The sequence below is a fragment of the Eretmochelys imbricata genome, chromosome 19 (assembly GCF_965152235.1).
Source record: "Eretmochelys imbricata isolate rEreImb1 chromosome 19, rEreImb1.hap1, whole genome shotgun sequence".
NCBI lineage: Eukaryota > Metazoa > Chordata > Testudines > Cheloniidae > Eretmochelys > Eretmochelys imbricata.
In genome coordinates, this window is record NC_135590.1 from 3,575,577 (window position 1) to 3,590,973 (window position 15,397).

Here is a 15,397-nt window from a genome sequence, read left to right on the forward strand (position 1 = left end):
GTGTGTGTGTTGTAAGTGTTTTGCATTATGTGAGCTCTGACCTTCAGAGGGGAACAGAAGGAATATTTTCCCCCCTGAGGCTAGAGTTGTCAGTGAAATGTCTGTCTTTCTTAATAATTTCAATCCGGGTGACAGGGGACAGGGCATTTTGCTCTGAACGAACGTTCTGTAAAAACTGTCAGATAGAATTTGTCTCAAGAAACAACATTTCTATCTATTCAGGGTCATAATTACAGACATCTTATGACCTGTGGAGCAGTGCATTTCTCTCAGCAAAAAAAGGAACCCTAAAGTATGTGGTCTGGTCTTCTATGCCGCTTTGGATTAATGCTAAATGGATCCTAACAAACAATAAGAATCTCTAGCCAAAGATTTATTTTTCTCTTGTGGTTGTCCAGAATCCTTAATGAACTACGTACAGAAGTGACACAGTGGAAATGAAGGAATATAAAGAATTGCTACACGTTGGATTGGAGTAATGGTCCATTTCACCCTGTATCCTGTCTCCGAACTGCCTCTCCGAATTTCCTTAGAATTGGAAGTGGCCAGTCTTTTTAATTAGCTGAATAAGTAACTAAGCGAGTAGTTAACCAAATAAGCATGATGACGTTTTGATTGTGCTTTCCCCAATTTTGAAACACAGGAAATGGTGAGAAGACAGACATTTCAGTGACCTGCAGGAATTCAAACAGAAGGACAGAGTTAGAGAGAAATTGGAGAAGAAGGTTTGAATTGATGCTGCCGTCTATGAAACATCCAGAGCATTAAAGAAGTCTCCATTTGTTTTGTTAAAAGCTCATTGAGTCTTGATTTCCTGTCTGGTCTGTTCTCAATGGGGAAAAAGTATCAAATAACGGGAAGCAGCTTTTTTTCTCTCTCATGGCTTGATTTCAAGCTTAGCAACTGATTGTGAAATCTGATCATTACACTGGTCTCCACAGACCTCCACAGTTACGGCTCATGCTGCTCGAAACTGGAAATCATTTTTGGACACACTGAACTATTTCACCTCATGCAGCTCTTGGAGTACAAGTGTGCTCTGCATTGTACCTCTCAGGCTCCCCAAAAAGATCAAACAGGAGCACCAAGCTGGGGGATACAATGAAAATGAGTGAAACACGACAACCCAGATGATATGCTTCACACCACTTCTTTGATTTAATGAATACATTTCAGTTCCTTGCCTGGCCCCTACATGGCATAAGACTAGGACCTGCATGAAAAAAGTTCTACGAGGGAAGCTCTCTGGAGAGTGCAGTAGAAAAGTGTGAAGCGGTTTCGTGGCAAAATCCCAGATCGGAACATCCCAAAACTCTGGGAAAGTCTGAATCCAGATCTGAATGCTACAGCTCTCCCCTGTCTATATAATGAACCAAATCAAAGCTCTGAACCCCAACAGTTCCCCAACTCTCATTTGCAGATTTCTTCAAGGCTGTAGCAGCACTAAGCAAATGGCCATGTTAAATGACCTTTCCCACTGCATGTTTTATCTCTGGAGTGTTGAGATTGTCCTGCTACATCTTGGTACATGATGGTCCAGAGTGTGTGTCCCACCACCTCGTCTATTGCAGCATCCATGTGTGGAAGTAGCTGTCTTTCTGGAATTAGCAAGCGGCCGCAGTAGAAGCATCTATCTATAGGAGTGGATTGTACTGTGGCAATTCTCCTGCAATGTGCAATGAAACTAGCTTATTCTTGGCTCTTATTCTTGAGAGTAGAGATGACTTCTATGTTTCTGAATATCATTATAAAGTAAGCAGTCTATGTACCAACTTGCAAAGCTTCTTCCTGTTAAAAGAAAGGGATCCTTTGACCCATATTGTGATGTGGGCTTTTTTCTTTTTAACATTTCTGTGTACTTGGCATTCAGGAAAGTGAACAGTTGAGATCACTGGCTAGAAAGAAGTACAGCGCAGGCAGACTTTCCCCCAAACCTTTCCTAAAATACCTTGCTCCTGGCCCACAGCATTCCTGCCACCTCCATTCTAGTTCTGAGCCCACCTGCAGCTCTATCAATGCATTGCAGTCCTGATCTGCCCTCAGTTGACTTGAGACCCCAGACAGCTCTGTCGATACATTCCAGTTATGACCTACACCTGCTCTTGTTACTCCAGTCCTGGGGCCTCAGTTGAGTGAAGGTGCTAAAATGGTGTTGACTTAGTGGATTCATACCAGGGATGAAGTGGTTCCTGATCTCCAAGTACTTCAGGCATTCCTGGGGTTACCTTAGTTACGAGCAGCTATCTCACTAAAGTACCTGGACATTCCTGATTTATCCTGTAGTCTCACTGAGCGCTTGTCCCTATTGAACAATCACACCATGGCAACTTCTCCAAGAGCAAGGATGTTAACCCCAGTCTCCTGACTGAATTCCATTTTGGGTCACTGATTCTGCCCATTTAAATCCTCCTTGCTGTTTCAACTGGATACGGGATTCTTTGTCTATTCCTGTCTTTACCTGTTGTGTAGAGTTACTAAATGCTGTTTAATAGCTGACAGGCTCCACCCAAGATGTGGCTGCATTGCACTTGTGGGTGAAGGGATTCCTTAATCACAATCACTAACCTTGCTGATGCTATGCACCATGTAAATATAAGATCATATTACTGCGTGATGATTTAGAATTGATGTAATATTGCTCCAATTTTACTACATTGTTTCAACGGAGATTACACTAAAACAAAGCCATTTCTTGTCCAACACCAGTGGGTTATCCATAGCAGCCATTAAAAATCCCATGACACAGAATCTGGGGCTGAAATTTTGGCCCCATTAAAATCAATGGGAGTTTTGCCATTGACTTCAATGGGCCTAAGATATCACCCCGGTGCCTCCATCTAAATTCCCTCTCTTGCCAAGAAGCATGCAAGGGCAGCCACAAGTTGCAGCAGAGCCACTGCACAAGACTCTCAGCTCTCTAAGGCAGAGAGTCTTTACTCTTTACTACATGTTTGTACAGTGCCTAGCACAATGGGGCCCTGAACCTTAATTAGGGCCTCTACATGTTCCCTGGAATATAAATAACAACAGCATCACTAGCTAATAAATTGCTTTCTATAGTGCTTTGAGACACCTGGGGCCTGAAAGGTCCTAGGTAAAAGCAAATACAATTCTAACCCCTGTCAGTAATATGAGACGGGCATCCTATTACTCTCCCTAACGTTTGCTCTCTTTTTGAGCTGTAATACAGCAGGAAGGGAATGCATCCTGCTATGCTATTGGGGAGTCTTTTAAAGTAATCCTGTACAGTAGCACTGACATTTCCCATGTCCCATGTCCGTTGGCTATATTAAGTCCAAATTACACTCATTCTGCTGCTTTGTTGCAGTGAACATCCCCTTGTCGACACAGAGTGAACAATGATACAGTGAGTGCTGCACTGAATGAACACCCTACAGGCGGGCCATGGCCCCAGCTGGTCTCTGAATGATTCTCACCTGTGAGAACAATCCATTAGAGATAGACGCACGTGCTAATCAGCTCCATTGACACTATGGACAGCAGGTTACAATCCATTTTCACCTGCAAACTCCAATCGATTCTCCATTCTTGCCATCACAGGTATAGAGTAAACACTCTACAGATGACTGGAGATCAGGAAACGGTTATAGCTCCAAGCGGAGGAGCCAGTTAACCCACTGCATGCCAGTCAGTGATAGCTCTGGGTGCTCAACATCTTGCATTATCGGAGCGTCCAGTTCCCATTTAGCTTCTCCTTCAATTTCAGTGTGAGAGCGGGCCCTCAACAAGGAGCTTTACCGTCTCTATATGGGGAAGGCACATTCTTTCCATATTAACAATAATCACCACTGCTTCAGGATGCGCGGGTCAGATGAACGGGAGATTTTCCATATTCATAGGACACCCAATTCAAAGCTGCTGTGTGCATGAAAGCGAGCACTGCAGTGAGCTGCCTTTCATCCTGCTAATAGTTCACTCTGCATCCCAGGAGAACCAAACTCATGATTTAAATATAAACTGACAAAACCCCTTCACCTCGGTAGTGTTTAACACCCATCTGTCAAAACAAACAACACATGAAACAAATGCTCAGCAATGGAAACCTTGCCAGTTGAAACCTCGACAAGCACAGTTCACCACAGGTGAGCTAGACTCAAGTAAGCTTGGGCAAAATCAGTTTACTTGCATGACAAAGGGATCTCACCATCCTCGCCTCCCCTGGGTGGAGGAGGAGCCTGAGGTTTCTTGCTGCAGGAGTCCTTTCCCGTTTGATTAGAGAAAAGCTCCATTTTTAATTTTATTTTTATTTAAGCCCACAGCAAGATGAAGGAGTGAGGCTGAAAGTTGCATCTGTGGAGCTTGGGCTGACAGGCTAAATAAGAACAAAGGATCATCTCAGCTTCATAAAGCGTCATTCATGTGTTACATGATGGGAAAGTAGCCTGGTCCAGCAGCTCAGCTGGGACCTGTGAACCTGGGTTCTATTCCTAGCTCTGCCCGTAATTTACTGTGTCACCTTTGATAAGTCACTTCCCCTCTCTGTGCCTTCATTTCACCCATTTGTAACATGGGGATAACAATACTTTCCCACTTCTGGGAAGGGCTTTGGGATTCTCATTAGAAAATGAGGTGTAAGTGCCAAGAGTTATGACCATTATAAAACTATCTCTACAAATGCAATGCTGAAACATACAACAGCGAGGGGCAGCAGCATAACAGAAATACTAATCAAATCATCTAGAAAATAAAAACTCTAATCCTTGTGCTTTGCTCTTCCAAAACATCCCTTGCTCAGTGTTCCTACAGCATTCCATAATCATAGATTAAACCACACAGCACTGCTGTAAGATAGGTAAAACAGTGGCACCCCATTTACTACTGAATAAACTGAAGCACGGCTAGATTAATTGACAGCCATGGGTCAAATGATATATCAGTGACAGAACCAGGAATCAAACCCAGACGTTTTAATTCCCAATCCCCTGCTCCAGCCAACAGATAACACTGTTTCTAACCCTATACTATGCCTGATAAACTAATATGTTTGTGGGGGAGTTTTTGATCAGACCCAAGAGTGTAAAGGCCTGAATTCTATACCTGGCTCTAATGTAGACTGGCTGTGTGACCTTGAGTGACACACAACTGCTCTGAGCCTCAGTTTCCACAACTACAAAAACTGGTCATGTCTGTATTGCATGACTTTTCACACGATACTGCCTGTCCTGGTGGGCACTAGATTCTGTGTAAAATCTGGGAAGGATCCACTGGGGTGGCCTTTGTTAAATGCTTTGTGAGCTACAAATGTAAAAAGTGCTTTTGAAGTATTCAGTATTACTATTACAACCACACATCCTGATGTGCGCTATTGCTCACAGACATCTTCCAGGATAGCTAGACAGCTGATGGACAGATACTCTGGGAAAGACTGCAATCTGATCAGGTTAACTGTTTGCTTGTTGGGTAAGCGTAACAATAACAACTGTAATATTGGGTGGACAACTTGTGAAGGGATAAAAAAAGAGCTGCTGAAAGGTTTGAAAAAACAGTGTACGACTCCATGGACACTATCTTTTTCCAGTTGTTGGTGGAATGACTTGTTCACTTTTGGCTCTCGGCTGGGGCAATCAGCACCTAGTAAACAGATATTTATTCCTCCCCTTTCCCCTGCAAATGCCATCTTAAATTAGTAAATAGGGGGTTTTGCCCATGTCAGTGGAAGAGGACAAAAGGGCACTCTCTGGGCCAGATCCTCAGCTGGTGTAAATCAGCATTGCTCTGCGGGACCCCTACTCATATAAAAAGGAGAGATTGTGGACCTGTATTAGTGTTCTTTTTACTGACATTTACTGGTTTATAGCTTTTCCAGTATTGTCAAATATCCTATCCACCTTGGTGTAGAAGACAACACTTCAGTTTTTCATCCTAGCCTGTCTTTCTACTCACTTTTCACACATTACACTGATTTATTATTGTAAAGTTCCTTGTCAATGTTATTGTAGGGTTGCCCTGGAGAGATGGGCTTGGTTTGTAATTGCAGGATAGATCAGAAGACCAAGCTGATCTGTTATAATGCAATTACTTGGGAGGGCTGGATACACACACAGGGTTGCTGAGTCGTTCATGATCGCTAAGTCAGTCACACCCACACAGGGTTTTTTTTAATTGTTGGATTCCTTATAAGAGCAGAGCCACATGCACTGCTTCTTATTGGTGCTAGCCTGGACCTGGGAGAGACAAGGTTAAATTCCCTCCTCTGCCAAAGACTCCCTGTGTGACATAGGGTAAGTCATTTAACCTCTTTGTGTCTCAGTTCCCCATCTCTACCATGGAGATAATCATAGAATATCAGGGTTGGAAGGGACCTCAGGAGGTCATCTAGTCCAACCCCCTGCTCAAAAGCAGGACCAATCCCCAATTAAATCATCCCAGCCAGGGCTTTGTCAAGCCTGATCTTAAAAACTTCTAAGGAAGGAGATTCCACCACCTCCCTAGGTAACGCATTCCAGTGTTTCACCACCCTCCTAGTGAAAAAGTTTTTCCTAATATCTAACCTAAACCTCCCCCACTGCAACTTGAGACCATTACTCCTTGTTCTGTCATCTGCTACCACTGAGAACAGTCTAGAGCCATCCTCTTTGGAACCCCCTTTCAGGTAGTTGAAAGCAGCTATCAAATCCCCCCTCATTCTTCTCTTCCACAGACTAAAAAATCCCAGTTCCCTCAGCCTCTCCTCATAAGTCATGTGTCCCAGTCCTCCAATCATTTTTGTTGCCCTCCGCTGGTCTCTTTCCAATTTTTCCACATCCTTCTTGTAGTGTGGGGCCCAAAACTGGACACAGTACTCCAGATGAGGCCTCACCAATGTCGAATAGAGGGGAACGATCACGTCCCTTGATCTGCTGGCAATGCCCCTACATATACAGCCCAAAATGCCATTGGCCTTCTTGGCAACAAGGGCACACTGTTGACTCATATCCAGCTTCTCATCCACTGTAACCTCTAGGTCCTTTTCTGCAGAACTGCTGCCGAGCCATTCGGTCCCTAGTCTGTAGCGGTGCATGGGGTTCCTCCATCCTAAGTGCAGGACTCTGCACTTATCCTTATTGAACCTCATCAGATTTCTTTTGGCCCGATCCTCTAATTTGTCTAGGTCCCTCTGTATCCTATCCCTACCCTCCAGCGTATCTACCTCTCTTCCCAGTTTAGTGTCATCTGCAAACTTGCTGAGGGTCCAATCCACACCATCCTCCAGATCATTTATGAAGATATTGAACAAAACCGGCCCCAGGACCGACCCTTGGGGCACTCCACTTGATACCGGCTGCTAACTAGACATGGAGCCATTGATCACTACCCATTGAGCCCGACAATCTAGTCAACTTTCTATCCACCTTATAATCCATTCATCCAGCCCATACTTCTTTAACTTGCTGGCAAGAATACTGTGGGAGACCGTGTCAAAAGCTTTGCTAAAGTCAAGGAACAACACGTCCACCACTTTCCCCTCATCCACAGAGCCAGTTATCTCGTCATAGAAGGCAATTAGATTAGTCAGGCATGACTTGCCGTTGGTGAATCCATGCTGACTGTTCCTGATCACTTTCCTCTCCTCTAAGTGCTTCAGAATTGATTCCTTGAGGGCCTGCTCCATGATTTTTCCAGGGACTGAGGTGAGGCTGACTGGCGTGTAGTTCCCAGGATCCTCCTTCTTCCCTTTTTTAAAGATGGGCACTACATTAGCCTTTTTCCAGTCGTCCGGGACTTCTCCGGATCGCCATGAGTTTTCAAAGATAATGGCCAATGGCTCTGCAATCACATCCGCCAACTCCTTTAGCACTCTCGGATGCAACGCATCCGGCCCCATGGACTTGTGCTCGTCCAGCTTTTCTAAATAGTACCAAACCTCTTCTTTCTCCACAGCGGGCTGGTCACCTCCTCCCCATGCTGTGCTGCCCAGTGCAGTAGTCTGGGAGCTGACCTTGTTCGTTAAGACAGAGGCAAAAAAAGCATTGAGTACATTAGCTTTTTCCACATCCTCTGTCACTAGGTTGCCTCCCTCATTCAGTAAGGGGCCCACACTTTCCTTGACTTTCTTCTTGTTGCTAACATACCTGAAGAAACCCTTCTTGTTACTCTTAACATCTCTTGCTAGCTGCAACTCTAGGTGTGATTTGGCCTTCCTAATTTCACTCCTGCATCTCCGAGCAATATTTTTATACTCTTCCCTGGTCATTTGTCCAATCTTCCACTTCTTGTAAGCTTCTTTTTTGTGTTCAAGATCAGCAATGATTTCACTGTTAACCCAAGCTGGTCGCCTGCCATATTTACTATTCTTTCTACACATCGGGATGGTTTGTCCCTGTAACCTCAATAAGGTTTCTTTAAAATACAGCCAGCTCTCCTGGACTCCTTTCCCCCTCATGTTATTCTCCCAGGGGATCCTGCCCATCAGTTCCCTGAGGGAGTCAAAGTCTGCTTTTCTGAAGTCCAGGGTCCGTATTCTTCTGCTCTCCTTTCTTCCCTGTGTCAGGATCCTGAACTCAACCATCTGATGGTCACTGCCTCCCAGGTTCCCATCCACTTTAGCTTCCCCTACTCCCGGTTTGTGAGCAGCAGGTCAAGAAGAGCTCTGCCCCTAGTTGGTTCCTCCAGCACTTGCACTGGGAAATTGTCCCCTACCCTTTCCAAAAACTTCCTGGATTGTCTATGCACCGCTGTATTGCTCTCCCAGCAGATATCAAGGTGATTGAAGTCTCCCATGAGAACCAGGGCCTGCAATCTAGTAACTTCCGTGAGTTGCAGGAAGAAAGCCTCATCCACCTCATCCCCCTGGTCCAGTGGTCTATGGCAGACTCCAACCACGACATCACCCTTGTTGCTCACACTTCTCAACTTAATCCAGAGACACTCAGGTTTTTCTGCAGTTTCATACTTGAGCTCTGAGCAGTCATACTGCTCCCTTACATACACAGTGTAACTCCCCCACCTTTTCTGCCCTTTTCATCCCTGTGAGGTAGCTATTCCCTACCTCACAGGGATGCTGGGAGGCGAAATACATTAAAAGAATGTGATATGCTCAGATACTAGAGCAGTGGGAAGCCATATAAGTACCTAAGATATCTAAATAGATCGTTGCATATAAATTTTGGGCTATTTACAACACCCCCTATAATAAAATTAAAAAAAACAAAAAATCCTAAAATATTTGGCTAGAAATAAATAACATTTGCAAACAAGTATAAGGAAAAAATTCCAGCCATTCGAATCTTAAAACACACAGCTGCCCTGATAGTGTCCATTTAATTATTGGATGTCTCCATTTCCTGAGTATTCCTTGGCACAGATGCACCATTGTCTTTATCACAACAGTACAATTGTTTCTGAACTGCCTTAGCCCCAGAAAGGGATGTAGGTATGTAGTGTATGTATGTGCTTTCTAAACAGGAAAATTCAATCTGTCATGAAAATTCAATAACCATCTCAACATTTAATTGCACCCAAGGGCACAATAAAAATCAACAAGGATGGTAGTTGTTGATTTTTTGTTAACCTTCTCTTAAAAAAACCCCAAACCTGCTAAGTTAGACCGGCTGGCTGTGTGTATATGTGCAATATGCACAGAAACCTATAGGGAAAAATGTGTTTAAAACTTCAAATTGGATCCACACAGGAAAACACACTTAAAAACTGGCACAGAGCTTTGCCATTGTTAGGTAAAAGAAAACATCCTGTTTTGATTTATGCACGCAGCACTCAATTTAACAAGTGTAGCTATGGGCAATTGGAAAACAGTCAAAATGGTGAATTTGCTGCTTACTTTCATTGAAACTGTTTCCTAAAGACAATTTGCTGTAGCTTTTTGGCATGGTTGGAATTTTTTTAACCCACAAGGACTGAATGGTGAATGTGTTGGCCTAGCTGCAGTCGGGTATATGCCATGCAGCACAGCGTCCAGTATATTATTTCCTGGGACAGTTTTCCTTATGGTGACTGGTATGGTGACTAGTGATGGGGTTTTTAAAGCTTCAATTGGCCCTTTTGTTAACGGACGGCTAAATCTTTATGGAACCACTCTTAGGCTTTGTCTACACTGGCACTTCATCGACAAAACTTTTGTCGTTCAGGGGTATTAAAAAAAACACCCCCCCGAACGACGAAAGATTTACAGACGAAAAGAGCCAGACAAAAAGCGCTCTCCTGCCGACAAAGCCGCTGCTGCTTGTGCGGGGGGAAGCTTTTTGTTGGCAGGACTGCTCTCTCCTGCCAACAAACAGCAGCTACACTGCATGCCTTTTTGCGGCACAGCCGTGTTGCTTAAAGCCTTGTAGTGTAGCCATAGCCTCACTGAGCACAATAGATGAGGTCCTAACCTATGGTGGAGTGTAATTAATAAACTAAGTGCCAGTTGGGGTTATTCTGCACCTCAAGTCAGTGACTGCTTTTCAGTGGCCAGACAGTTAGAACATTGGTTGTTGTTGTTATTATTTATATCACAGTAGCACCTAGAGCCTCCCACGTGCTGGGTGTTGTACATCCACATAATAAGAGACAGTTTTTGGCCTGAGGAGTTTACAATTTAAACAGATGAAGAGTGGGAGAAACGCTGGAAATATTATGCGGGGTACAATGGAAATCACCACTTGCTGAACATCAGCTGTGTGTTTACTTACGGAAACTCAAGCTCAAGCCAATGGAGTGAAATCGACAAATAACTGTCACAGTAGGAAATGTCCTTGGCTCCATCAGTAAACTGTTCAAGTAGAAGACCCGCTGCTTTTGACATCTTGAGTTCAGGAGCTTTCCCCTGATGTCCTGTTTCTGACTCCGACAGACTAATTCTGCAGGAAAACAAAGTTTTGATGAACAACCAGATGGGTCAAAATTTAGGGCCTGCTCCATTCAATCCAAAGGGAATGTTACCATTGACTTAAATGAGAGCAGGATCATTATTATATGAAGTGTATAATATGGACTGCTCTGAAAGACGGGGCGGGGGGGAGGTGTGTTACTGGGGTCAGACGGGGACAGTGGCTGAATGTCTGAATCTACATTTTCAATTGCTTGCTCTAGCTCATTCAGCATTCTCACTACTAAGTATGCTGAGAGTCACTAAGAGACATGGGCAGACACCTCTAGTGCAGCTGGCATTGCTGGCTATTTCAGACCCAAAGTTGGGCAATAGATAAATTACTCCCTCATTCCTGGAATGATTTCACTGGCTCTCTTCTCAGTTCAGTTCCTTTTGACTACAAAGACTGGAGGCTGTGGAAGCAACAGTCATTTCTTTCAGAAAGAATTCATGCCCAAAGAACTTTTACCTTACAAACAGGGTTCATAATTTTCCTTTCTATTTGGAGCGTCAAAAAGCTTCACTAGAAAGTAGGTTAATCACTCTCATTAATTGTTTCTGGTAGAGCTGACCAAACCTTTTCAGTTTTATGTTGCTAGAAGGGCTGGCAACTCTATATTCTTAGAGAGCGGTGATGTTTAGACAGCACAAATTCAATCACCCTTCCTTCTCCTTCTGAGTTTTGCTTTGAGGTTTGTACATTTATATCCCAAAATGCTTGGTTCCAAAACAACAAGATTTACACCTGTCATTAAATCCTTGGGATTCTCCTGGTACTAAACCCAAGTTTGCCTGAAAGGTGCATCAACTTCAGGGAATATATCAATTATCCTGGACCAAGTTTCAGGTCCACAACAAAACCAGAAACTAGGGGAATTAACTGGTTTTCTATTTCGTTCACACAGTTCTGCTCCTGACGCAAAAACATTTCCTTCTACACTACACCACCCTCAGAAAACCTTTGCAAAAAGAAAAGGAGTACTTGTGGCACCTTAGAGACTAACCAATTTATTTGAGCATAAGCTTTCGTGAGCTACAGCTCGCTTCATCGGATGCATTCAGTGGAAAATACAGTGGGGAGATTATCAGTGGAAAATACAGAGGGGAGATTTATAATCTCCCCACTGTATTTTCCACTGAATGCATCCGATGAAGCGAGCTGTAGCTCACGAAAGCTTATGCTCAAATAAATTGGTTAGTCTCTAAGGTGCCACAAGTACTCCTTTTCTTTTTGCGATTACAGACTAACACGGCTGCTACTCTAAAAGAAAACCTTTGAACATCTTAGAATTTCAGTGTGCCTGGGGGCCTGAACTCAAAGACGGGAAAAGAGATCAGGGAGATATTGAGGCAAATTTACTATTCAGGCATTTAGACACACTCGTCAACATATCACACAATCCACATGTTGATCAACACATTCACCAAAGTGGTCCTTGGACAAAATCTCTTTGCCCTACAGCAAACTGTGCACCTATTAGTTGCCATCCTCCCATCCCAGGCCTTTGGGGTGAAAAGTGTGATTAGTGAGGAATGACTAAAGTCTTGTGGCTTTAGACTGTGATTCAAGAGATCTGGGCTCGGTTCTTGGTTCTGCCACAGACACCTTGGGTAAGTCACTTATTCTCTGTGTCTGTTCCCCATCTGTAAAAGAGGTATAATTCTACTCCCTTTGTCTACCTTGTCTTTCTAGATTGTAAACTCTTTGAGACAGGGGCTGTCTCTCACTATGTATACGTACAATTCCTAGCATGGTGGGGCCTCGAGCTGCTACACTGATACAAATAATAACAGAAGTGATAAAAAAAGTAAAATTTCCATGAAAAATGGTGTGAGGGAGGGGGGAAAATCACTTTTTCCCCCAACCAGTTCTAAGTATTGTGTAAATAAGATATTTTATTAAAGTTAAGATGTGTGTCATTATTGTGGAAAATGCTTCCCTGACCCGAGCTCTTCTATAATTGGGGTCACCATCGCTAATTTTTTTTCCAGGATTATCTTGATTTTTGACAAAGTAATTCTATCTCCTGCCTGCAAATCCTACTGAGCTGACAGCTAGAGACCAAAAAACAAGCTGGGGGCTATCCTGTCTCACACATCATCACAAAAATTGTCTGCTAAATTTTAATTGCAGTCTTCGTTTCTCAGGATGATGTAGGAGACAAACTAAAGACCAACTCAGATCCCAGTTTTTTGCTGGGTTTTTTTTCCCAGTGGGAAAAACCTTTTGATCTGTAACCATTGCACATTTGATCTGGAATCACCAAAGGAATCAACAGGGAACCTCACAGTGTGATTTTATACATTTTGGAGTATAACTGCACCTCAGTGTGACATAGATTTTGCCACATCAGGGACTAGCACTTGATGATGGCATGAAAAGACAGTTGCATACCTGCATACATAACGGTGTTTAGGATCGCTTGGAAGTTGTGTCTAACTTTATTTAGTGTCCTCACTGTTATGGGCCCTTCACCCCTTTGGGGTGCCACCTGGAACTGGAATACCAGTAAGCCCGCCTAACCCACCAACCTGGGCTACTTTTTCACTGTACTGCTGTGACAGGCTCTCAAGCTCCTTCCAGCACACATACAGTTAGGGACACACCCAGCTGCAGCTTCACACAGATCCTGAGATCAGCTCTGCATGGGAAGGCTCAGCTAAGGAACTGCCCAGTTACTCAAGTGCACATCCTCCTTTGAAGGGTAAACCCAAAATTATACCATCTTGCACTGCACAGGGAACTGTACAGCGTAAGATCATGAAATTCGCCCTCTCCCTCAATGTGGAGGAAGATATGCAACAGCTTTCTGTCCCCAGTTAGGATTTGCACACACTGGTTTTAGACAAAACAAAAACAAGTTTATTAACTACAAAAGATAGATTTTAAGTGATTTTAAATGATAGCAAATAGGTCAAAGATTACCTTAGTAAATAAACAAAACCACAAACTGAGTTTAACATACTAGACAGGTAGGATATGGATTAGCAAATTCTCACCCTGAGTGATCAACAAGCTGGCAGATTCTTAAGGCACAAGCTGCCTTGGCTTTTCAAGCTTGGGTTTCCCAGGTTTTCATACGCAGGCTAGAAATCCCTCTAGCCTGGAACCATCACTTCCCCCAGTTCTGTCTTTGTTCCTCAGGTGTTTCCAGGTGTGTTGTTGTAGGGGGAGTGAGGTATCATCATGATGTCATTGTCCCCCTTTTATATCTTCTTACCACTTGCTGGAAAGCTCTTTTGCTGTGACCTGGATCAAACGGTTCCCATTGTGTAGTGCTATCTCTGAGAGGTTTCTATTGTACACAGTTTCTGGGGTAATCCTTGTGCTTGTGTGCATTTCCTCAATAAACCATGAACGTTGTTTGGCCTTTTTACTGTTGTACCTGAAAGGCTGCTTGTGGGTGTTTTCAACCTAACATGTTTTAGTAACACATATATAGCTAAACTTCATAACTTCACATATGATGATAGCACATACAATCCAACGAGATATTAATGTCTAGCAGATCAAGACTTTTAGAACAATACCTCACAAGGCATACTTTGTACAAAACATATGCTAATTACATGACAATGGTGAATATTGGGGTGCCAGGGTGTCACACTCACCAGATTAGTTTGATGTAGAAAAAGATTATAGAGTGGCTATTTCTCCCTTCAGGCTGTGATTGCTGAATACTTTCCTGGCCTGCATAGGTCCATCAATGGCTATTAGCCAAGATGGTCAAGGACACAACCACGTGCTCTGGGTGCTCTAAACCTCCAACTTACAAGAAAATGGAACTGGACAACAGGGGATGGATCACGCAATAAATTCCCTCTTCTGTACACTCCTTATGAAAAACCTGGCACTGGCCGCCGTAGGAAGACAGAATACTGGGCGAGACGGACCATTGGCCTGACCCAGTCTACCCATTCTGACCTTCTTATTGTCAGATCAACAACAGTCTGGTCTAGTGGCTGACCGGGGGGCTGACTGTAACAGAGGGTGACGCTATGACCCGCTCGGTACGGTGCATGAGGCGGTGAAGGGGTGTGATTCGGGGGGTACGGCGACACGTTTGGGGGACGGAGAGCTCAGGGGTTTGAGCATGGGTCTGCTAACCCCAGGGTTGCGAGTTCAATCCTTGAGGGGGCCATTTAGGGATCTGGGGCAAAAATTGGGGCTTGGTCCTGCTTTGAGCAGGGGGTTGGAGGAGATGACCTCCTGAGGTCCCTTCCAGCCCTGATAGTCTATGATTCTGTGGGTGAGCTGCTCAGCCTGGCGAGGCCCGTCCTCGTCCTGCAGCCAGGAGGCTGCCCCAGGGACACCCGCTCGGGGGCGTGCTCCTCCCGGCCCGCCAGGAACCCGCCGAGGGCCCGCCGCCAAGGCACGCCCGGAGGCCGCCGGGAGCGGAGGCGAGCCGGGCCGCTCCCGCTCCGCGGCCAGCCTGCAGCCGGGCCAGGGGCTCAGACACCGCGGGGGCACGGCAGGAAACCCCGGGCTTCGGGGAGCCCAGGGGGCCCCACCGGGCAGGGGACCCAGACCCCTCAGTCTCCCCCGCGGGGAGGGGAAGGGGCGGGGGCAGCCTCGCGGAGGTGGAG

At 44.6% G+C, this 15,397-nt stretch overlaps 1 long non-coding RNA gene across 3 annotated transcripts; it reads right to left on the reverse strand.

The window, feature by feature from the left end:
* Window positions 1-305: 305 nt before the first annotated feature.
* On the reverse strand, window positions 306-14,500 carry LOC144277362 (uncharacterized). Of its 3 annotated transcripts, none has more exons than XR_013348438.1 (3): window positions 13,811-14,500; window positions 10,632-10,799; window positions 306-674 (listed from the first exon to the last, which is right to left on the reverse strand). It is a non-coding gene; the product is annotated as an uncharacterized LOC144277362 (long non-coding RNA). The 3 variants fall into 3 exon arrangements; XR_013348439.1 differs by lacking the exon at window positions 306-674 and adding an exon at window positions 1,135-1,788; XR_013348440.1 differs by lacking the exon at window positions 306-674 and adding an exon at window positions 7,825-7,939.
* Between the last annotated feature and the right edge of the window lie 897 nt (window positions 14,501-15,397).